This window comes from Biomphalaria glabrata, chromosome 15 (assembly GCF_947242115.1).
Source record: "Biomphalaria glabrata chromosome 15, xgBioGlab47.1, whole genome shotgun sequence".
Taxonomy (NCBI): domain Eukaryota; kingdom Metazoa; phylum Mollusca; class Gastropoda; family Planorbidae; genus Biomphalaria; species Biomphalaria glabrata.
This window is the reverse complement of record NC_074725.1, coordinates 9209755-9236010: the sequence shown is the minus strand read 5'-3', so window position 1 is coordinate 9236010 and position 26256 is coordinate 9209755. Positions and strand designations below refer to the sequence as shown.

Here is a 26256-nt window from a genome sequence, read left to right as displayed (position 1 = left end):
CTTTCTCTCACTCTTTCTCTCTCTCTCTTTCTCTCTCTCTCTCTTTCTTTCTCTCTCTTTCTTTCTCTCTCTCTCTTTCTCTCTCTCTCTCTCTCTTTCTTTCTTTCTCTCTCTCTTTCTTTCTCTCTCTCTCTCTTTCTTTCTTTCTCTCTCTCTTTCTTTCTCTCTCTCTCTCTCTCTCTCTCTCTCGTACTCATACTTCTCTTTTATGGATATCTATTTACTTTCTCTCTCTCTCACACTCTCACTCTCTCTCTTCGTTTGTGCCTGTCTCTTCATATAATGCTTTATTTAAAATACTTTAATTTCATTAACCTTTTCAATCCTTCACAAAAAATAGAGCCGTGAGATTTATAGGTAGTCACTATTCACTTTGGACTAGAGCAGTGATTCCCAAACTGCGTTCCGCGAAACCCTTGTGTTCTGCAAGACCGGAATAGGTGATCTACGAACTACTGGAATAATTAACTAGTAATCCACCACGTGAATCTCTCAAAAAAAAAAAAAAAAGAAGAGTTTGTTCCGCTAAATACTCAAAATTTGCAAAATGTTCCGTTAAGGAAAATGTTTGGGAAACACTGGACTAGAGCTACACCATTAATAAAATCAAAAAATTTAGAGATTTTCCAAGTAGTATTAGCAATGTCGACATTCTCCAAGTAGTCCTAGCAATGTCGACATTCTCCAAGTAGTCCTAGCAATGTCGACATTCTCCAAGTAGTCCTAGCAATGTCGACATTCTCCAAGTAGTCCTAGCAATGTCGACATTCTCCAAGTAGTCCTAGCAATGTCGACATTCTCCAAGTAGTCCTAGCAATGTCGACATTCTCCAAATAGACATAGCAGTTGAATTGTTTCACTGAAACTAGAACGTCACCATGTGAGATGATTTGATTCGGTATTTTAGGACGCACCTGAGTCCACCAAACTGTAATGGGTACCTAACATTAGATGGGGGAAAAGAAAAGGCGATAGGTCATTGTTCTGTTATTATGGAGTGTGTGTTTCTATGTCGATAGTGAGAAGAAGTTAGTGATTAGTTACGCAGTGTGAATGATGCAAGATAAGCGTGCATTGTCTTAAGCTATTTTGGGTAGGCCAGACGACTCCAGACTGCCAGAGTGAATAAACGTGTTTTTGTAGTAAGTTAGATTTTGTTCAAAATACCATTTTATATTATTACTAAAGTCTATTACATTTATTTCATTTCATCTCAAGTTGATTTTTTTTCTACTTTGTAATAAAAATCGTTGATAATATTTCTCACATAGAAGTTATTCAAGTTATATTAAGTTTAAATATAATACGCCTACATTGGTTTAGTTGTATACCAGAAGTTTGGCGTTACAAGTCAACGACATCAACTACAACTGTTCTCGTGGCACTCTAGTTAACTGTTGTACAGAATTAGGGGAGAGAGAGAGGGGGTTGAAATAAGATAAGAATAGGTTATCATTGATTTGGTGGTTGTGGTGGTTCAGGGTTAAAGCGCTTGGCTTCCTAAACAAGAGATATCAGGCTCGAATTCCTGTGAAGATGGTTATATGAATTTCGGGAGTTGTAGGGCGCCCCTGAATCTTGCTGTCTCAAATGAGTACATGACACCAGCCAGAAAAGTAATGTGGGGTTGGTCGTTGTGCTGGCCACATGACATCCTCTTTAACCGTGGGACACAGAAACAGATCATTTGTACGTCTTCTGCCCTATGGATCGTAAGATCTGAATTGGGAACTTAACTTTGTACAAAGCTTACATTAACTCACTCTGTCTGTCTGATAAAAAGTTTGTACACTTTATTTCTCTCAGACCCTATCTCGGATCAAGCACCATTATTTCTTTTATCTGAAAATAAATGAATCATTAAAAAAATTAAAATATTAATTAATTAATTATTCGTACTTTTTTGTTTTTTGGTATCTCGAGCAAGGGAAAGAAATTGAACTTGACTGAGGAGGTGCCATAAACTGAATTAGTCCCCTATGTAGGTCACCGCTCTAAATTGAAATCACCACATATCTGTATACAATCTTCTCTATTCATAAATACCTCACTAACAGAGTGGTTAGAGCGTTATCCCGACGAGGCTTGATCCACAAGATCGAATTCAGGTTTCCCCCCCCCCCCTTTTTGTTTGGTAAATGCCTTTCAGAAACATTTACGGTGAAATCCAGCCAGGTATGAGGTATCCCTTTCTTTTTTCTTTTTTTCACCCACACCCCATTTCTTTTGAACTGATCAGGATACGTGATAAGCTTGTTGAGATTTCTAGAAAAACTATATAGTACTACATAAAAACATAAAATTAAAAATACTAATCTCACAGATTTATTGTTGCATATCTAGATCTATTACAAATTAAATTGCATGTAACTGATACAAACTTATTGATACAATTACGCTTCGTATAAGCTTCTTTTTTTTAATTTTAAAGTATTTCCTATATTTTTCTTGTCTTTAATTATTATTATTTATGTAATCTCTAAAATGTTAAGTATCGTTTGGGCGGGGGGGGGGGGACGATTACAACAGTTGCTTCCCCTTTTGGCACTGACAGAGTGTTAAGGGCCTTAGCAGAGCAGGGCAATATCAATCACATTGTAATATATATGTATGTATGTATGTATGTATGTGTATATATATGTGTGTGTGTGTGTGTGTGTATGTGTGTGTGTGTGTGTGTGTGTGTGTGTGTGTTTTGAACAGGTCTGATTGAGTGTGTGCGCTTGTAATTAGTAAATACGTAAGTGTTAAGAGCCTTGCATGTTTGTACACGTCTGTTCTCAACCACATCGGTCATCGACCCCCTTGGCCCGCCATGTTCATATATTTCTCTTTTTACTGAGAAAAAAGACAAAGAGAAAGAAAAACAGAGAGAGAGAGAGATGAGATGGAGATAAACTAACATTTTTGGTCCTTTTCATTAAAAGACAAAACTAAACCGCCCGAAGATGTTTAGTTCAGGTCATAAACTCGGCCCCAGTTCCTGAACCACAGTATTCCTTTCGATTCTTTCATCTCCTGTTATGAGTTTTTTTTTTGTTTTTTTTTACATGATTCATGACAGGCCTGTAAAGAATGAACTGTGTACTTATTGGACTGCTGTTGGCTGGTGGCGGCCCGAAGACCGGTATCTGCTTGAAGGCGTAAACACTGGAGAAACGGAACGTTTTCTCTGGGATTTTAATGCTTCACTAACCACCGTGCTGTCAGAGTCGTGATGGCTCGCATGTCATTGCTCGCGTTTGCTTAGACTTTAAGACAATCAAAAGTATGAGGTGTGATGTCCTAGGCTTTGTTATTGAAAGTTTTGGTGGATTTTTGTTTTTACCATTCATTTAGATTCCAGTGATTTGTTGTTGTTGTTTTTTTTCTTTGCATTTTCTTTTTTTATAGATCAAGTTTACGTTTCTTAGGCAATAAAAACGCTAGCTTAGAAAATTAAGTAAAACCGATATGTAAAAATGTGGGGTCAATGTAAGGGAATATAAACCCCCCAAAAATATGAAAAAAAAAGCTTGATTAGGAGAAATTTTAAGATAAATAGATAATTTTTTAAAATGTTAAGAAAGCTACAATGAAAGGTCAATGCTACCTATGAAAAAAAACTTACAAGGATTTAAAGAGAGTTTGTGTTTTCCCTCAAAAGAGTTTGTGTTTTCACTCAAACTCAGAGGTGGCCTCCAAATGGTGTGAACGGAACCACAATATGATTTCCTTTAATTAAAAATGTTATGCTGGCTTGCTGGAAGTCAAACTGCACTAATTGCCTTAGTGAAACAACCTTGACGTCGGCCCCAAAGAACGGTGAAAAATCGAATGACATTTGTGTCTTGTTTCCTGTTGTTTGTGTGGTATAAAAAATAATTTTCATGTTAATTTTTTGTCTTTTTAATTGGCATTTTTTGTGGAGTTTTTTAAATAATTAATCAAACGTTCATTGATGTATTAATTGCACACCTCATATCGTTATGTAATAACAATGGAAGATACCAACTAGTAGTAGTTCTACAGTACATCAGTAAAAGTCAATGACTCTAAGGTCACTATTGTTCCGATCTAGCCTCTATTAGTTCCAAAAGAAATGTTCAGTGCTAGTTGTTGTAAACGTTGTGGTTTGTCTTCACTTCAATGAAAGCGAGAGTTTCAAACCTTTTGGTGCATGCATTAAGTGTGCCCTCAAGCCTAGACTAGAAGTCACCTTTTGCATTATGGGAAGAGTTGAGTCCATGGAGCACACGAGACCGATGAACATATACAAATACAATTTTTATTCGATAAGGTTCACTTTTTTTTTTAATTAAACAGTTTCTACTATGAACAGTCAGAACCCTAATCTGCTCACAGCAAGCCTGTGCATCAATAATAGGGACTGTGATGTGTCCCTTTACACTCTTATATCAATTATTTAATGCATATTTTTTTATAAATGTTTATGGTATTACATTTAGATGCAATAAAAATTAAAGAAATATCGAATTGTTTGTTCTTGTGTAAAAAGTATTCATTATCATTATGGTATTAGTTACATGAATTTTATATATATATATAAATAAACATTATTAAGTCCGCGTTCGCAACTTCAACAACATATTATGATATTGCGAAATAGAACTCTTTCCATTTGAGAACAAAGCACAGGAATGTATGTTAGAAGTACAATCTGGTCTAAACGTATGGTCAGCAACTCAGCGAAGCAAGAAACCAACGAGACAGGTTTACTATCAAATGACCAGTACGGACAATTCAGCCATGTACACGGCTGTCTCCTCAGCGGCACCAGTTGGGCGGAAGTGAGTGTTTCTCTCATATCCAGAGATGAACAGTGCGCTGCTGTGCACCACACGCGCATGTGCAGGGGTAAAGATTGACAACAATACTTATCAACATTTTTGAAAGGCAATTTAAGTTCATCCATAACTTTCTCATTTGGACTTCACATTATTTTCTCTCTCTCTCTATATATATATATGCCAAACTACCTTACTAAGTATGTATGTATGTCCATTGTATGTAGATATGTTTGTATTTATGTATGTATGTATGTTTGTATGTATGTGTGCATCTATCCATCTATCTTTCTATCTATCTATCTATCTATCTATCTATCTATCTATCTATCTATCTATCTATCTATCTATCTATCTATCACCATCCAAACTAGCTTTCTATGAATGTATGTGTGTATGTATGTATGTATGTATGTATGTATGTATGTATCTATCTATCTATCTATCTATCTATCTATCTATCTATCTATCTATCTATCTATCTATTTCATCTAAAATAAAACATCAAGAAACTGATTGTCATAGCCAAGTCCTGACACTTCCAATGACAGCTTTACTTAAGAGTCTTGGAGATTACAAAAGAAGAAAACAACTGAGAACAAAAATGTATTTAACTCGAGACTACACTAGGACCCAATCCATTGGGCTAAATGTCACGGGAGTTCTGACAGAATGAAACTAACCTTCAGGTGACCAACCCAGGGAGCTGTAACTTGGACAATTCAATTGTGTGGTCACAAACATATGAGCGAAACAAAAGACTGGCAATAGTTGCCTCTGAGATTTAAAACCAAACAAAAAAATATTTTGAACTTAAAGTACTCAGAGTTCAATGTGTGGACTGTGGACGATGTATAGATTGCACACAGACATATAAAAAGATATATATTTGTGTGCTTGATTATATGTACATAGCCTTAATAAATATGCAGTAACGTGTTGTTTTTTGTAAGTGTAAGTATTAATAATAACATAGATATTAATTTTTTTTTTGTTTTGTATGTTTTGTAGGGTACTTAAGAAATAAAGATTGTTATGTCCTAATATTTTTATATGAGAATTTTTACTAATTGAACTTTTTTAAAATTGTAATTTCTCGTATTTTTATATTATTATTATTATTTATTATTATTATTATTATTATTATTTTAAAGTAGTAGAAAACAGTGGCATCACTAAGGGGATGCGGGGTAGAAAGCACTTCTTTGTTATTGTTTTTTATGTAACTTCACAGGGACTCGAACTCGGCTAGTTAGCATTTAAGAAAGGAGATGCTGACACTCACGGCAGTTTTTTTTTCTACTATGTAACCTACAAAACAAACCCCCGCTTAAATACTTAGAAAGTTTCTATTTTCTGTTGTTTCAAGCTAGTCCCTGGATGAAGAGTTCCCGTTAATACGTTGATTCTCAACAACAAAACTTAAGGACATAGGTAAACATGGTAGCCTTAGTGCCCACATTAGTTTTACGAAATTTTCCCCTCACAAGTCTAAATAAACAATAAACACAAAACTTGCAAGCCAGTTGAAACCAAAACTTTGACATATTTTATGTGGTTAATAGGTTCGTGGAATTACAGTGGGCTCTCCGCACTGCGGAAATACGGTACATTCTCGTAATTTAACAGTTTTCAAGGGAGATAATGTCACTGCACCCAGCAAGGCTGTATAACATTGTAGCTGGCATACATAAACAAACTCTTTGAACAAGTGGGTGGATTTACTTGTAAACAGTTCATTCACTCTTAATCCGTTGTTCTGCTTTAGTCTGTTATTTAATATCATAATGGCAAAATTAAAGAATCGAACTGTTTTTAGCGGCCCCCGAAAGGGGAAAAGACGCTATTAGTTTTGTGCGAAATGTCTGTCCGTCTGTCCGTCTGACCGTCTGTCCGTCTGTCCGTCCATCCCGTTTAGATCTCGTAAAATAGAAAAGATATTGAAAATCCGACATCACAATATTTTAGACCATTCAAAGTTCTGATGCAACGGCTACTTTTTTTTTTTCTGAAAGCGAAAAATCTAATTTTTAAAATCAGTTATGCAAGCAGTTTTTTAAAGAGAAAAAGCTAATTAGTAAGCATTATAAGTTAGACCTAAATTAAAATGAATAGTAATCCTATAAACTTCATTTCTATGAACATTTTGTTTATTGCGGAATTTTTTTTTTTTTTTTCTTTTTAGGATTCGAATAAGAGATTGAGCCTTTTCAAAACAATTGGATCAGTTATAAGACATCAATTAGGCCAAGGGAGGCGCGGTGGCTGAGCGGTAAAGCGCTTGGCTTCCGAACTGGGGGTCCGGGTTCAAATCCTGGTGAAGACTGGGATTTTCAACTTTGGAATCTTTGGGCGCCTCTGAGTCCACTCAGCTCTAATGGGTACCTGACATTAGTTGGGGAAAAGTATAGGCGGTTGGTCGTTGTGCTGGCTACATGACACCCTCGCTAACCGTAGGCCACAAAAACAGATGAACTTTACATCATCTGTCCTATAGACCACAAGGTCTAAAAGGGGAACTAGTTAGGCCAGATTCACATCTAACTTTACATTCACTTTCACCTATCCTTTGATCTGCGGGACCGTTGGGGCACTACACAAGATCTGTTAACCTTTTTTCTCCATTCTTATCTCTCATTTGTCTTTGATATAATTTCATTTGCATGTTCTTTCTGAAAATATTGAAGCCTGCCTGGATGGACCTTTTCGGGGGCCGATTTTGAGTTTGTGTTTCCACACAAACTGTCTTTTGTAACCTTGTTTTTTTTATTGTTCTTATTTCCATGAAAGGTTAAATGATAACTTACATACATAAAAGCACAATCTAATAAAATACTCACATAGACACAAGGATAGTAGCTTAACTGGAATTTCATATGATTTCATAATACTGCGATTCATGCAGGTAATCCTCTTCCACAGTGTCATAAAGACATGGAAGGGTTGCCTGAATCAGTCATGAAAATAATGACTATGCTGAGTTAAGGTATCTAATAAACATGCACTAATAAATTAACACACTAATTACTTATCTGTCTTCTTTTGTGAAAGTATGTATTCTATCTGCGAGATAATATAGTGCGGGCTATTACTAAGTGCATCTGTTTAATGAAACAAAGTCTTAGTTAAGCAAATATTTTCAGACATAAAATTGGTAGCTATCATTAGATGACAGAGATACAATCTTCTAAAGTAGTGATTATACTAACGGTCACAACCCCTTCACATTGTGCACCTGCTGAGTTCTTGCTGCACTTCTCGACAACGTTTATAGCCTTGCAAAATAAACTTGAAGTTCATGAACACAAAGTGAATATTTTTTCTGTTCTGTGAATGGAAGTAGACGATATTAAACATTTTGTGTTATATATTTTTATTTCAGAAATGGATGTGAAATGTCTAAATATGTAATCAACCAATGGAATAGACGTGTGAATGTAACTAACTAGAGGTCTCACATCATTTATGGTCAGATCAGAACTGTTGGAACATCTCAGAATAGATCCCTACAGGTCTAAAACATTGAACGTTTCCGACCACCAGCAATAACCTAGTATGACCATCTCCACTTTAACCTATTGAAATGAAGTCCACGTGCTCCAGAGATCATCGCGACCTGGAAATAATGTCTGCTTGACCCCCCTGCGTCTGCCGAAAGGGTGAGAGAACTTTCTTTAATTTCATTGTACTGGCTTGTCCATTTGGAAAACTGCGTTTTTATGATTGATGGCTATTTACATTTTAATAAAGCAACGAGTGTGGACCCATTTTCTACGTTAGTTTTTCAATTTCATTCTGAAATATGTACCTGGTCACTCTTTAAATTCATTTTTTATTTGCGATTTTAATATCTATTTTAATCACCATTTCCATTTTCCTTACAGGCTCCATTAAACGCAAACATATGCGCTAAGAAGTTCCTTTTGTAGATTAAAATTAATGTATATATAGAGAGAACCAAAAAATACATTAAAACTACTTTATAAGAAAAAAAAAAAAGCTTATACGAAGTGTAATAGTATCAATAAGTTTGGATCAGTCATGTCATTAAATGTGTAATAGATCTAGACTAACAATAATAAATCTGTGCGATTATGTGATTAGATATTTGATAATAATGTAATATATAAAGTAGAATGTAAGGTGTAAGTATGTTCTTTATAGAAATCAAAACCGTTTGACCAATCTTGATGAAGCTTGGCATGAATGTTTCTAAGATTATAGCTGTGAACTTAGGATATGTAAAGTTACTCTAATACAGGAGAGTTTACTACATTTAGGTCAATGAGGTGTCTTGACATAGATTTTTATCTATTAAAACTACGTAGATTTACAATATATGAAAACGAAAACATAATGAAAAAAAAAAACAACAAAATCAAAGCCGGGTAAAACATAGCTAGTATTAATTCAATGCAATAATTTTGTGTGTTTTTAAGTATATCAATTGGAAACTCACACATCTATCTCTGCGCAGTTCCATTTCACTGAACTGTTACGCACATCTAACTGTGCAACATAAGCACTACATCACGACCACATTCACACTGCTGCCACTACACTCACACTACACACACACACACAAACACACACTCACACTACACTCACACTACACACACACACACACACACAAACACACACTTTCAAGCCACTCATCACACCCAGACCCACACATCTTGTGTTGTCCAATGATAATTGTCTGAATGAAGTAGACTAGGAGTTAGTACAATCTTGTGACGGAACAATCGATCGCAGAGCCAGCAGCCGTAGACACCTAATCAAAGATGAGGAAACAGACGAGCAATAATTACAATCATAATTAATAATAAGGGAAGAAAAAAAATTCCCATTTATTTTTTGGCCCAGACAATTACACATTTTCTACATAAGGATTAATATACACAAAACACCATTCATTCTTTTATCTATAAAGAGATATTCGGAACCTGACATGCACGGATTAGTACATAGGTTCCTTTTACTATTTAGATGTTCTCTAAGAAAGGATTGGATAGATTTGTACACAGGTTCCTTTTCCTTTTTAGATGTTCTCTAAGAAATGATTGGATAGATTTGTACACAGGTTCCTTTTACTATTTAAGTGTTCTCTAAGAGAGAGGCCAAGTACGCTTGACCTTGGCTTGGCTTGGCTACCTAGAAGGGGGCTCGAGGTTCGACACCCGACTCGGGCAGAGTTGCGTTTACTGAGCGCCTAAAGGCAGCACTGAAAACCAACTCCTAGATACCCCCTCCCCCCACTGGTCCACAAGTGAAATTGGACCAAAAGCGCTCTGAGCATGCTATAAGCATGAAAGTAGTGTTATATAAAAGCTATAATAATAATAATAAGAAGAAGAAGAATGGATTTGATAGATTTGCAATCTGATCGTGGAAAGTAAAACAAAAAAACGTAAACATTGTTTTAAACCTTTGTATTTAATTTTCAGTATTTCCCAAAAAAAAAAATGGCCGTATTGCATTTTTTAAAATTATTTTAATTCATAAATTCAAATTTTTAATAGCATGAAATTTATTTCCGTCTTTTGTTATGCACTCAGTAGCCTATCTCTTTGGTGCGTAACCGAGACCAATCGTCACATTAGGCCTGAACACTGACCTGTGACATGGCAACCTCGCAGACACGTTCGAAGGCCTTAGCATTCCTTATAAGCGCCTTATTACCTCTATATTACCTCTATATTACCTCTATATTACCTCTATATTACCTATATATTACCTACAGAAAAATTTCCAAGTGCACACTGTTAAAGAGAGACTACAATGAATTTTCTTTTCCCTGTAACGAAACTCAACCCTGACAGTTCCAGAGAATGAAAGTGTGTTCATTTCTATAATAATAATTTTATAATAATAACTAACAAGACGTTAGATTTTAATTGACAAGATCAACTTAGTATTTACAAATATAACAAATCTGAAATAATTCTATGTAGGAAACAGAATGTTGACTTCGCTACACGGCACTACACGCAAGGCTCGTAAAGTAAAACTAATCTGATCGTGATTTTGTACTTAGTAAAGAATGAATACAATGCAAAGACGAATTTATTTCCAAATACAAAACTGTAATTTTCACTTATCCTTATTCCTACTCAGACTAGGCCCCGCGTAATCCATTTTGCATACGACCCGCAATGGTTAGGGCCGGTCCTGACTTTACCCAACAATGTTATAGATCTATCTATTCATCGGTTAACAAAAAAAACAAATTTAATAATACATAACTCCAGCTGCCTCAACCACAAGATCAGTTGACCTTTTTATCAAGTTTGATGCAACATTTTTAGGGTCACAGACGATCGAATGTAGAACAATTTTATTTTTTAAATCGACATTTTGTGGTTGGGGCAACTGACGACGACCTTCAACTATGTGGCTGCGATTATCGCGTCTTCTTTTTGAAAGATAATTGGGTTAGCGCGTAGTCAAACCGCGGTGTTTGTGTCTGACGGAGGCCTCTGCTAAATATAAACAATTGATAGAGCAGGTCGATAAAGACACCAGATGAGTTTCGTAGTCAGGGTCGCTGGAATACAGGGTGTAAATGAGGTGTAGGGGGGAATTGTTGGTGTTTAAACAGAGATTCATTTCTAGTTTTGTCTGTGAAATTATCTCGAGTGTCGATTAAGTTGGCCGCATAAGAATGAATAATCTTAAATTGTACCTAATATTACATATGGGTGAATAGTCTTAAATTGTACTTAATATTGCCCATGGATGAATAATCTTAAATTGTACATAATATTACAAATGGATGAATAGTCTTAAATTTTACCTAACATTACATGTGGATGAATAGTATTCAATTGTACATAATATTGCGTAAGGATAAATAGTATTAAATTGTACCTACTATTGCCTAATAATTAATAGTCTTAAATTGCACATAAAATTGCGTATGGATGAATAGTCTTAAAATTGTACTTAATATTGTAAAACAATGCTAAATATTAAGGAAGATTTGATGGCCGCCTATGGGAACAAAACTTCATTACACTTAGTAGCCTTTATGTCTTGGTGGAGGTACCTCTATGTTGAGTGTAGCAATTCTAGTGCCAGTGTGATGGCGTCCGCATTGATGTGACACACTCTAATAGTGAACACAACTTATAGAAGTCACTATACAAACAAGGTCTGCAGAACAAGTATAACCGTCTTAAAGCTGAAGGGACCTCCAGACCCTTAGATGCAAGTTCGTGACCCTAATGGGGCTCTCTCGATTCGCAATAATCGTGCCTTGAATTTCCTATTTGCAATAGGTCTCAGAATTTCAACGGCCGGGTCTGCAGTAGAGCAGAAACCAGAGCGAAATGATAGCAGGGCAAAACGCATACTTTGAGAGTAGCTGAAGAGGGGACACACATACACATACACTCCATGACAAAACGCATACTTTGAGAGTAGCTGAAGAGGGGACACACATACACATACACTCCATGACAAAACGCATACTTTGAGAGTAGCTGAAGAGGGGACACACATACACATACACTCCATGACAAAACGCATACTTTGAGAGTAGCTGAAGAGGGGACACACATACACATACACTCCATGACAAAACGCATACTTTGAGAGTAGCTGAAAAGGGGACACACATACACATACACTCCATGACAAAACGCATACTTTGAGAGTAGCTGAAAAGGGGACACACATACACATACACTCCATGACAAAACGCATACTTTGAGAGTAGCTGAAAAGGGGACACACATACACATACACTCCATGACAAAACGCATACTTTGAGAGTAGCTGAAGAGGGGACACACATACACATACACTCTATGACAGATATGTATATATATATATAACTTTCTATTTCGCACTAACACTCTAAAACTTCGGACTTATCTACCAAGTAATCAATGCCTTGCTTGTCTTTTTCAATAGAAATCTTATTCTAGCCAAGCTATTGTCTGTAGCTAAATAATGCAGAGTCTTTCTCGTGATTTTAAAAAAAAAGTCTCACTTTTACATTGCCGATATTATTGTTTCTCTTTGATCTTTTCAATTGATCCAAAAACCAAAATATTCTATGAAGAAAAAAAGCAGAATAAATTTAACTTTTTTTTTTTCAATTTAGCATTCAACATTTGCGGTTAAATTGGCCCAATTAGACAGTACTCTTTTAAAGGCCCGTATTGTTACCAGCGTAAAGAATCCCCAGGTAAAACTGGCGAAACTTCTTCAACATGCCAGATCTAAACACACTTTTTTTTTTGTTCTGTTATCAGGTGGTCGAGCCTTTGTTGTGGGTTTTGGTTCTAAGCCTGTTGTGTTCCTATATGCACCCAGACTAAAAGTCTTATCGATTTTTTTGTAGAAGGATTTTCAAATAGGCTTTACTGTTTAAGCGTAGGACGTCTAGGCTCATATGGCAAAGACACATTGTATTATACCAAGACAATACATGTTCCTTCCATTCTACCAATGATCTAATACAAAGTAGTTTCTCGGGTGGTGTTTGAAAATGAACAATTCTCCCCTCCCCTGCAACTTATAGAGTGTAGCTTTCTATTACCAAACGACATGAGCAAACACACACACACACATGTATTACAAACACGCATACATATAATATTACATATAAACACACACAGAGATAATAACAATAATATTAACACGAATGATAGAGCGAACTAAACGAAATACCCAAACTGGCACATGAGATGGATGGCGGGAAACCAGCCCCACAGTTATCTTCGCCTCTCGTCTGCACCTCTTACTTCCCTTGCCCCTTTTTCTTTTTAATTGTCTTTCAGACACATGCTATATCTCCCCCCCCCCTTTTTCTTCTGTTCTCCCCCCCCCTTTCTCCGCCTCTGTCACGGTACATGTTATTACGAACCCACATTGATGAATATTTCTGGAGCAATACTATTTTTTTTTACGCACACGTTTGACCGAGGCAGACATGGACAAGGCAAGAATGATGGCTAGCATTTGGAATGAAATTATGATGAATGGAAATCACGTGACTGCCCAGATTTTATTGCGTGCTTGGACAAAACATTTTTTTATTTTTTGTTTATCTTTCACTTGTTGTTTCTTCGTAATCTTTCTTGAATGAATGTTTTAAAGTGGAGCTTTCTATTAGCAGACCACATGAACAAACACACACACACACACATGTATACCAACACGTATACATATAAACACACACCGCGAGATGTAATATGACCATTGTTGAGATGTAATATGACCACTGTTGAGATGTAATATGACCATTGTTGAGATGTAATATGACCATTGTTGAGATGTAATATGACCACTGTTGAGATGTAATATGACCATTGTTGAGATGTAATATGACCATTGTTGAGATGTAATATGACCACAGTTGAGATGTAATATGACCACTGTTGAGATGTAATATGACCACTGTTGAGATGTAATATGACCACTGTTGAGATGTAATATGACCACTGTTGATATGTAATATGACCACTGTTGAGATGTAATATGGCCACTGTTGAGATGTAATATGACCACTCTTGAGATGTGAGATGGCCACCGTTGAGATGTAATATGACCACTGTTGATATGTAATATGACCACTCTTGAGATGTAATATGACCACTGTTGAGATGTAAGATGACCACTTTTGAGATGTAATATGACCACTGTTGAGATGTAAGATGACCACTTTTGAGATGTAATATGACCACTGTTGAGATGTAATATGACCACTGTTGAGATGTAATATGACCACTGTTGAGATGTAAGATGACCACTTTTGAGATGTAATATGACCACTGTTGAGATGTAAGATGACCACTTTTGAGATGTAATATGACCACTGTTGAGATGTAAGATGACCACTTTTGAGATGTAATATGACCACTGTTGAGATGTAATATGACCACTGTTGAGATGTAAGATGACCACTTTTGAGATGTAATATGACCACTGTTGAGATGTAATATGACCACTGTTGAGATGTAATATGACCACTGTTGAGATGTAAGATGACCACTTTTGAGATGTAAGATGACCACTTTTGAGATGTAATATGACCACTGTTGAGATGTAATATGACCACTCTTGAGATGTAATATGACCACTGTTGAGATGTAATATGACCGCTGTTGAGACGTAATATGACCACTGTTGAGATGTAAGATGACCACTTTTGAGATGTAATATGACCACTGTTGAGATGTAAGATGACCACAGTTGAGATGTAAGATGATCACCGTTGAGATGTAATATGACCACTGTTGAGATGTAGTATGACCAGTGTTGAGATGTAATATGACCACCGTTGACATGTGAGATGACCACTGTTGAGATGTAAGATGACCACTGTTGAGATGTGAGATAACCGCTGTTGACATGTGAGATGGCCATTTTTTGGATCTGAGACTACCAATGGTCATCTTTACCTAATGTCGGCACTCCTAGATGGTTACATATGACATATGTAACAGCAACACTAGGGACCAAATGTTTAGCTTCATATTTGTATTTTTGTCTATAGGGAGCATTTCCTTGATCTTCAATGTTAGTCGTCGCCCTTCAGTAAGTGCTGCATCAATACGCGAGTCTGTTTTCGATACGACAATAGACTAGTCTCTTGTCAGTAGACATAGATAAATAATGTTTTATCTTGTACAGTGATGCACTACTTTCTTAACGCGTATTGATTGTAACCTCGGAGTGAGAGAGTCACTAAAAATAGTTTTAAAGACATTCGCGCCACTACTTAGACGCCCAGAGAACACATCAAAGGTCAAAAATACAAAGTGTCGATAGAGGCCACGGCATCTTGACATGTTTAGGTGTTAGAACAAAGCTTGGTAGGGAGAGGGGCGCTAGGGGGGATCAATAGTAGCGCTTGTGATTTCCTCTTCAAAGTTCTTGCATCATTTTACAGACTCAAATCAATATATACAATTGCATTTTAGCTTTCTGTAAAACCATGGTATTATTATAGAAATGAACTGATTTGTTCATTCTCTGACACTGACACTGTCGAGCTTCGTCAGAGGGAAACAAAATTTATTGTAGTCCCTTTAACAGTGTCCACTAAGGAATTTTCTGGTGATAGTTAGGGTTTCAGCAGTATGCCCTATGACAGTTAATGAATCCTTTTCAGGAATCTTGAGATCCTCAGAAGTTTTCTTTCGAGGTCCCTTGCCACCCTTCCCGCGGATATATTGTTATTTTAAGTCAACTTCTATTTTCAAATCTTACAGCTTTCATATTTTGTTCCTTTTTGTTCCATTTCAGTTGTTCTCATATTGTGGGAAAGTTGTACCGCGATATCGATGACTATTTCAGATTTTTCTTTTTAGTCAATGACGTGTAAATCTGGTCGATTAAAATCCAGCGTCTGGTCAGTTAAAACAGGTCTATCCCAGTAAAGTATATAATTGGTTGACTCTAGAACTTCCCGTGGTGAGTATTTGTTATAAGTTGGGCCTATTTTTATTTTCCGATTAGGTCATAAGTCAAGGCCAGATGTTGGTGTATTAGTTTCGCAACTTGATTATGGCGACCTATATAAGCATTATTATTATTATAATTATTTACTCATGAAATCATTGTTTTTCTTTGATACTCATGATTATTGTTTTAAAAGGGAAACACAAATTATTTTAATTACCATAACTGCAACGATATTTTCTTATGATGTGGACGGTCTGAAGCCGTACTCCTGTTCATAAGGCATAGAGGAAACAACGTCCTTGAAACATTCCAATACCCAAGGTGAGGTCCGTTGTGGTTACCCCTTAGGACAAGCTGATGATGGTGTAGGTTCTATTTGAGCTACTTCCGAACATCTTGATGGTGTCTCATCGCCAAACGATGATATATCCATCTGTGTATGAATTGTATTTAGAAGCATGTCCGCAGTTTCATGGAATCATGTTAGATCCCACCATTTGTATACTTCCATAATGGCTGTAAACCAAGGGTTTGAGAAGGGGAGGGAGGGGGGTGGCAATGCACCAGGGGTATTGTGCTGTGACCTTTTCTGCTATTACGGACTCTTTTTCTTTTGGCAGACATGCGCTTCTCCTCCCTGACATCTACTCTGTGACCCCCTTGCGACCTTTCTTTTCCGAAACACGGCCCTGCGCTTCGCCAATGTACGCGATGATCTTTGTCAATGACTCTCAAGTTCTTAATTAAGTGGAACCCTCCGTAACATCTTTTATTTCGTCCATTCTAAGTAGATATTGATCAAGCTCGTTAGGGCAAATGTTATCACAATCGTTTGGCTAGGAACTTAAAACATTTTACGATCTCATCACTTAGATTTACGACGGTTCTAAAACTGTGCTTGTGTGCTGCTCACTCATTGTTTACTCTTCAATTAAAAAAAAAATACGATACTGCTCCATAAACATAACGGCGGAACCGGTCAGCTCTGTCCTAATCAAGGTCCAGGCTTATAGTAAACAAGAATAGGGGCCTTTTTCGTTTCATCCACATGAGAACCCTTGAATGTATGAACTCAAGAAAACGTAGATAAAATTGATTTGACGGACTGGCATGACCTTGGCGAAAATGTCATCGTTACAAGTTGGCGGCTGCGTAGCACTTGTCTGTCATATGGCGAGAAAATGTTTCTTTAGTGGAGAACGTCAAATCCCGTGGTCGACAAGCCTACTTCACAACTGGCATCCTTCAAAAGTCAGAGAGAGAGACAGAGAGAGACAGAGAGACAGGGAAATGTTGAAGAGAGAATGAGAGATGGAGAGAAAGAGAGAGAGAGACAGGGATGATGTGGAGAGAGAAGGAGAGATGGAGAGAGACAGGGAGAATGGTGGAGAGAGAATGAGAGATGGAGAAAAAGAGAGAGACAGGGAAAATGGTGGAGAGAGAAGGAGAGATGGAGAAAGAGAGAGGCGGAGAAAATGGTGGAGAGAGAATGAGAGATGGAGAAAAAGAGAGCGAGACAGAGAGAATGGTGGAGAGAGAATGAGAGATAGAGAAAAAGAGAGAGAGACAGAGAGATGTTAAAGAGAGAATGAGAGATGGACAAAAAGAGAGAGACAGAGAGAATGGTGGAGAGAGAATGAGAGATGGAGAAAAAGAGAGCGAGACAGATAGGATGGTGGAGAGAGAATGAGAGATGGAGAAAGAGAGAGAGAGAGAGAATGGTGGAGAGAGAAGGAGAGATTGAGAAAGAGAGAGAGAGAGAGAGAGAGACAGAGAGAATGGTGGAGAGAGATTGAGAGATGGAGAAAAAGAGAGACAGGGAGAATGGTGGATAGAGAGGAAGGGATGTAGAAAAAGAGAGAGAGAGAGAGACAGAGGATGGTGGAGAATATGAAATGTCTTGAAGCTAGGCTTCAACTCCATGACGTAGCAATAAGGGTCTGAAGGTGACAATCACGTGATTCCGATGTTTGACCACAATGTGTCTGACTTAACTTGCGAGCTACAAGGCATTGGACATTTGTACAAAGAGTTAACAACCTACATGTCAATTTAATGCTAACCTTATGGAAACAAGAACAACATGTTAAAAATACTTTTTAAAAAACAAAGCTAATATGAAGTGTAGTTGTATCAGTTAGTTTGGGTCAGTCATGTAGTTAAATCTGTAATAGATCTAGAACAGGGGTGGCCAACCTTTTGCTTCCGTACGCCATTTTGTTTTCCTTTCTAATTGGCATGCCGCATGTGTCACACAAACTTTTACCCACTTTGAGTCCTAGAGAGTATATTGTAATTTAGGCGGTCAGTTAAACATAACATGTAAATATCATCATCATATATAGGAAAGTTTGGGCAGATTTATCAGTTGTAGACGGACATTTATTAATTAGCTGTTATTTGTTGTTGTTGTTTTTTTGTATAAAAAATAATGTCACTACAGAAAAGATGAACATAACTAGATTTAATAAGAATGTTCAGGTTGCTTGGCTTTAACCATCTGTAACATTATGAGTTCAATTCGTAACTGAACGCCACAGACCGATCCTCAAATTTAAATCGAACAGTCGCGAGCTCAGTAGACTGTTGATCAGTCTCATGGATTAAATGTTTGCTTGTATCTATCTGTAGGTAGATACGCACTGATAAGCAACATTGTTAGCAAATGTTCTGACAATGTCCACATCCTAATGATCCACAGAATGGAAGTATTTCGAATGCAGTGAAAAGTGAGAAAAGTTCAAGGAATTTCTCCTATCAAGTTGATACTTAAAAGTTTAAACAATTATTTATTGTACCTCACAAAACATTAATTAGTTTTTAAAAATACCATTATTCAATTCATCATTGGTAATTAATTAATTTTGTTGGATATCAAATACGATAAATCATGGGCGTAGCCAGGATTTTTTTTCGGGGAGGGTTTTGGGCCGACCCCCCCCCCCCCCCCCCCGCGGATAAAAATTATATATATATATATATATATATATATATATGTGTGTGTGTACATAATTAATCTTTATTACATTCTGACCCTTTCGGAAGACGTTTATTGTACATAATTAATCTTTATTACATTCTGACCCTTTCGGAAGACGTTTATTGTTTATTGTAGACTTCCCGCCCTGTGGACTGTGGGAGTTCGCAGCGCTCCCTAATCGCGGTGCGAAGCCCCGCCGCCTAGCACTATTTCTGGTATTGAAAGCCAACAAAATGCATATTCTGAGGTATCTACAGTGCATTATCTTGCTATTAAAAAGTTTTATTTCAAAAACCTAATGTGCTATTCTTACTGACTTAGACCCTCGCGCACCGTTCGGCGCATTTTCCGGCAAGCTGTTTCCGCAACTCTTATTTTGCGTAATTCATTTTGTGTGAGAACATGTCCCGCAAAACCTAATGCGACGCTCTGTCACAACCTTACTAAGGATTCGACTCCCAGTTCGGCATATGATTTCTTTGATTTAGACCCGATCTCTATGACTGACTCATAAAATCTGTCTTAGCCATCTTTGTTGAGATACATTTAATGATTTTCAATTTCTTGACTACGCTCTTGGAATTACATGCCTGTATTTCGCTTTAGATTTTATATCGAAAAGGAAAGTTTTTTCGTCAAATAATCTGTTGAGGGGTTTTAAACTAAGAAATCTCTGGAGTTTTTTTGTTTTGTTTTTAATTCAAAACCCCATTTAGCTACGATGATAGAATTTGGTGACTGTAGTTTGCTTTAAAATAATATTGAAGAGAGAGGTTTTCAACTCTAAACGCTCTGTATGGGAATTTTAAACTCAAAACCATCTGGAGGGGTTTTAAACTTTAAAGAAAAAGCCATCTGGAGGAGGGGGATTTAAACTCAAAACCCCTTTGGCTACGCTCATAGATTTTATAGTGTGTAATTTGCTTTTTTTTTATATTGAAGAGGTACTTTTTAGCTTCAAACCCCAACTGGAGGGGGGGGGGTGCTAAACTCAAAACCCCTTTGGCAACGCTCATAGAATTTTGAGTGTGTAGTGTGTAATTTGCTTTTTTTTATATTGAAGATGGGGTTTATCGTAAATTTTGGAGGGGGTTTTAAAATCAAAATCTTCCTCAACTGTGCTGTTGGAATTTGGGGATTGTTGTTTGCATTTTTTTTGTTTTGTTTTATAGAAAGAAGAGGGGGATTTAACTGCAAAAACCTCTGGTAGGGGGTTTAAAATTCAAAACCCCCTATATGGGGTTTTAAACTCAAAGCATCCTGGTAGAGGGATTTGTATCTCAAAACCCCCTGATAGGGGTTTTTTAAATCTCAAAACCCCCTGGTAGGGGGATTTAAACTCAAACCCCCCTGGTAGAGGGTTTTTAACTCAAAACTGCCTCGGCTGTGCTGTGGTAAGTGATGATTTAGTATTAAAATCTCACCTAAAATAAACAAAATAAAAGCAAAAATCAGTCACTTAATTCCGTTCCCCCCCCCCTCGCCTGGGGGGGGGGGATTTCATTTCGTGGGGGGGGGGGGGGTTGAACCCCAAGGACCCCCCCCCCTGGCTACGCCCATGCGATAAATAGCTGCTACATTATTGATTGGTAAAGTTTGGGAGTTCTTCCCCTCAGATAGACTTTGTTATTGTTTTATTTTTAAGGATATTTTTGCATTTTTCTTCTTATGTTTATATTCCTTGTTTGTTTGTTATAGTAACATCAATATCTTCAACACGACCTGACGACGATTTTATATACGTAGTGGTCATACTTGAGTGTCCCGTTTTTTTTCTTAGGAAAATGTTTAACATTTTTTTAAATGTATTATTTGTTATTATAAAATAGATATTTTATTACTATTTATGTTTAGTTCTTTAATTGTTATAATCAGTAGAAGATTTTTTTTTTAAATTCCCCTTTCAGACCTTGTGGTCTATAGGGTAGATAATGTAAAGGTCATCTAATTCTGTGGCTTATGGTTAACGAGGGTGTCATATGGCAAGTACAACGACCAAACGCCTTTACTTTTCCCCAACTCATGCCAGGTACCCATTAGAGATTGGTGGACTCAGGCGCCCGAGGATCCCGAAAGTAAAAATCACAGTCTTCACCAGGATTCGAACCCCGGACCCCAGTAGAAGATTACATTGCCAAATAACACACAAAACAAAACAGATGTTTTATGTTCTCACAAAGATTAAGATGAACAGTGTTCAGAAATTGATCAAACTTCATGCTCATTAGGTTGTCTGTTGTTCCCTGTTGTAGTACACTTCATGCTCATTAGGTTGTCTGTTGTTCCCTGTTGTAGTACACTTCATGCTCATTGGGTTATCTGTTGTTCCCTGTTGTAGTACACTTCATGCTCATTAGGTTGTCTGTTGTTCCCTGCTGTAGTACACTTCATGCTCATTAGGTTGTCTGTTGTTCCCTGTTGTAGTACACTTCATGCTCATTAGGTTGTCTGTTGTTCCCTGTTGTAGTACACTTCATGCTCATTGGGTTATCTGTTGTCCCCTGTTGTAGTACACTTCATGCTCATTAGGTTGTCTGTTGTTCCCTGCTGTAGTACACTTCATGCTCATTAGGTTGTCTGTTGTTCCCTGTTGTAGTACACTTCATGCTCATTAGGTTGTCTGTTGTTCCCTGCTGTAGTACACTTTATGCTCATTAGGTTGTCTGTTGTTCCCTGTTGTAGTACACTTTATGCTCATTAGGTTGTCTGTTGTTCCCTGTTGTAGTACACTTCATGCTCATTAGGTTGTCTGTTGTTCACTGCTGTAGTACACTTTATGCTCATTAGGTTGTCTGTTGTTCCCTGTTGTAGTACACTTCATGCTCATTAGGTTGTCTGTTGTTCCCTGCTGTAGTACACTTTATGCTCATTAGGTTGTCTGTTGTTCCCTGCTGTAGTACACTTCATGCTCATTAGGTTGTCTGTTGTTCCCTGCTGTAGGACACTTTATGCTCATTAGGTTGTCTGTTGTTCCCTGTTGTAGTACACTTTATGCTCATTAGGTTGTCTGTTGTTCCCTGTTGTAGTACACTTCATGCTCATTAAGTTGTCTGTTGTTCCCTGTTGTAGTACACTTCATGCTCATTAGGTTGTCTGTTGTTCCCTGTTGTAGTACACTTCATGCTCATTAGGTTGTCTGTTGTTCCCTGTTGTAGTACACTTCATGCTCATTAGGTTGTCTGTTGTTCCCTGTTGTAGTACACTTCATGCTCATTAGGTTGTCTGTTGTTCCCTGTTGTAGTACACTTCATGCTCATTAGGTTGTCTGTTGTTCCCTGTTGTAGTACACTTCATGCTCATTAGGTTGTCTGTTGTTCCCTGTTGTAGTACACTTCATGCTCATTAGGTTGTCTGTTGTTCCCTGTTGTAGTACACTTCATGCTCATTAGGTTGTCTGTTGTTCCCTGCTGTAGTACACTTCATGCTCATTAGGTTGTGTGTTGTTCCCTGTTGTAGTACACTTCATGCTCATTAGGTTGTGTGTTGTTCCCTGTTGTAGTACACTTCATGCTTATTAGGTTGTCTGTTGTTCCATGTTGTAGTACACTTCATGCTCATTAGGTTGTCTGTTGTTCCTTGTTGTAGTACACTTCATGCTCATTAGGTTGTCTGTTGTTCCCTGTTGTAGTACACTTCATGCTCATTAGGTTGTCTGTTGTTCCCTGTTGTAGTACACTTCATGCTCATTAGGTTGTCTGTTGTTCCCTGTGGTAGTACACTTCATGCTCATTAGGTTGTCTGTTGTTCCCTGTTGATGTACACTTCATGCTCATTAGGTTGTCTGTTGTTCCCTGCTGTAGTACACTTCATGCTCATTAGGTTGTCTGTTGTTCCCTGTTGTAGTACATTTCATGCTCATTAGGTTGTCTGTTGTTCCCTGCTGTAGTACACTTCATGCTCATTAGGTTGTCTGTTGTTCCCTGTTGTAGTACACTTCATGCTCATTAGGTTGTCTGTTGTTCCCTGTTGTAGTACACTTCATGCTCATTAGGTTGTCTGTTGTTCCCTGTTGTAGTACACTTCATGCTCATTAGGTTGTCTGTTGTTCCCTTTTGATGTACACTTCACGCTCATTAGGTTGTCTGTTGTTCCCTGCTATAGTACACTTCATGCTCATTAGGTTGTCTGTTGTTCCTTGCTGTAGTACACTTCATGCTCATTAGGTTGTCTGTTGTTCCCTGCTGTAGTACACTTCATGCTCATTAGGTTGTCTGTTGTTCCCTGCTGTAGTACACTTCATGCTCATTAGGTTGTCTGTTGTTCCCTGCTGTAGTGTACGCTGTACGTATACATGTGTCATACATGGGCTCACATCTCAAACGAGCGCAGTCCTTCAAATTGGGATTCTTTTGAAAGTAACCAAAAATTACGAGAAACATAATACTTAACGTTTTTGTGTGTTTGAAAGTTTACAAATTTTTTTTTTTTTTTTTTTTTTTTTTTTTTTTTACTGTAAATGAAATATTTTTTTTTCCACTTTCTTTTCCAAAAGATACACTGCAAAAAAAAAAACAAACAACAAAAACGAATGTTATGGTATCACAACAACAAATGTACAAACGTTGTTCAGGAGTTGTTCATAGTTCTTACTTCCATTTGCTTGTCCTTTTTCCTGCCCTAGACACATGAAAGTCCGCATACAACCTCCATGGGCTTACGTCTCACACGAAATGTTGGATCTCCGAAGTTTTGAAGGTCAATTACTTTATTTACTAGTAATGTCCAAAGGTGTGACTAAGATAAAGACAAAACAACAGTTCAATAAAAAAAAATCTAGATTTCAAAGAAATAAGTTACTAAAATAATTGAAATAAGATTGGTAATGTATTTTTAAATATAAAAAATAATCTTACAAACTATTATTGATGTTTTACAATTATAATTTGTTTTCTAAATAGAATCCAAATCTGTATAAATATACACAAAACACAATATTTATATATCAAGAGATATTTGGAACCATCGAACTGATTAGCACGGATTTGTGCTCGGTTCCTTTTACATTTTAAGTGCTCTCTTAGAAAGGATTTGATAATCTGATAGTGGAAAGTAGAGTAGTGAAAAAAACCTAAGCATTTATATTTCATTTTTGGAGTTGAGGTTCCGGCCAAAATAAATAATAGCTATCTTGTGGTAAAAAGCTTGGCTTTCGAGGTTCCAGGTTCGAATCCTGGTGAAGACGTGGATTTTTACTTTCTGGATCTTTAGACCGTCTCTGTGTCCACCCCCCTCTGATTGGTACCTGGCATAAGGTGAGGAAAAGTAAAAGCGTGCTGGCCACATCACACCCACCTTAACCATAGACCACAGAAACAGATGACCTTTACATCATCTGTCCTATAGATCGTAAGGTCTGAAAGAGGAACTTTACTTACTTTTACTATCCTCTGAACAAATCAACGGGTGTAACCGGTGGATAATGCTAGCATAACTTCATATGTATTTATTAAAATGTAGAGAAAATATTTTGTTACTTTTTAACGCTGTGCCATAAAATAAGCTTTTCCGCTTGTGTTAAAGGTTACATTTAAAAGTGGCGCGCGAATGTCTGATAAGTATGGAACAATTACGAGCGACCTGATGAAGAGGGTGAAACTATAGATGAAGGAGCAGAAACAGTTTGTGGATGAAATAAAAGGGAATCAAACTTAAGATGTGTCAGTAGACACTCCAGTCATACATTGATGTGTCAGTAGACATTCCAGTTATACATTGATGTGTCAGTAGACATTCCAGTCATACATTGATGTGTCAGTAGACACTCCAGTCATACATTGATGTGTCAGTAGACATTCCAGTCATACATTGATGTGTCAGTAGACATTCCAGTCATACATTGATGTGTCAGTAGACATTCCAGTCATACATTGATGTGTATTAAGCAAGTCGAAAGTGAAGTCCTGTCCTCCACGCTGTCATGTTGGCCAGGGATGCAATAATCTTTAATGAACATCCTAAATGTGTTGAAGCTAAAACACTAAACTGCCTACCTCATATAATCATATAATCATAAGTCTTGTCTTCAAGTCCGAAGATTAACGAGTGCACGTGTCAACGCAGTCCCAGCAGCGACCTACATATTTAGCCACATTTAGGTTCTCTTTTTTTTTTTTCGTTCTGAAGCCGCCTACTGCCAGGTGCTTGCTAGTCGCTACTATGTCAGCTGCCTGGTCGTGGATGGCTGCCTGGTCGTGCGGTTTGCACGCTGGACTGTCGTTCAGATTTATCGATGGTCCCGGGTTCAAACCCTGCCCGCTCCCATCCCCCGTCGTCCTGCGGGAGGTTTGGACTAGGAAGTAATTATCTTCAACTCTGAAGGAACATCCGAAATATGATAAACAAACAAACAAGCTAAAGTAAGATGGTGCCTAAGCTGATCTTGAAGGGGTTTCCTAGGGGCACATACGTTCCGCCGACCGCCTTTCAGCTAACCAAAGAAAAGATTCCCTTTGGCATAAGGTCGACCCTCATACGCGATACGTGCCTTTACGATTGTAGCTGTTGAACTAGAAGCAGTCCCTCTATAGCAGGGGTGGGCAACCTTTTTGTATCGAGGGCCGCATTAAAAAAAAGTTTTGGAATTGCGGGCCGCATATATGTATATATATATATATATATATATATATATATATATATATATATATATATATATATATATATATATATATATCTTAGAAATATACGCTAGCTAAGTGTGTAGAATATTTATTAATTCATATTTACACTGTATTATAGTCACGTTTCTCTCTTTCTTTTTTTTTTACACTCCGCGTTGAAAAATTACAACAAGAGTTTGCAATTTTTTAAACCAATTTTACGATTTTTTTTAAAATTGCTGTTGACTTTTTATATCACAATATCCCCACAATTATACAGTTGTACTTAATGTGCAGTATTTTACTTTTTACACTCGTGCATAATGTTCCGGATCTGTGAAACTAGCTTACTAGTTGATACCCCTGTGATAGCTGTCTAATTACAGTCAGTTAACATTGTCTAGTGATTATACTTGTTTGGTTTCCACAAATAAATGTTTGCTCACTGAATGAGACAATAATATATGTTCCGGAA

General features: G+C 37.2%; 1 protein-coding gene across 2 annotated transcripts in view; it reads left to right on the top strand.

The window, feature by feature from the left end:
• The window catches only part of LOC106057725 (acetylcholinesterase-like), a 127115-nt gene that overhangs the window by 36321 nt on the left and 64538 nt on the right, over positions 1–26256 (top strand). For both annotated transcript variants that reach the window (XM_056012737.1, XM_056012739.1), the window contains exon 2: positions 8170–8446. The gene's annotated coding sequence lies outside the window, so the exon portion shown is untranslated. The remainder of the gene's footprint in view (positions 1–8169; positions 8447–26256) is intronic.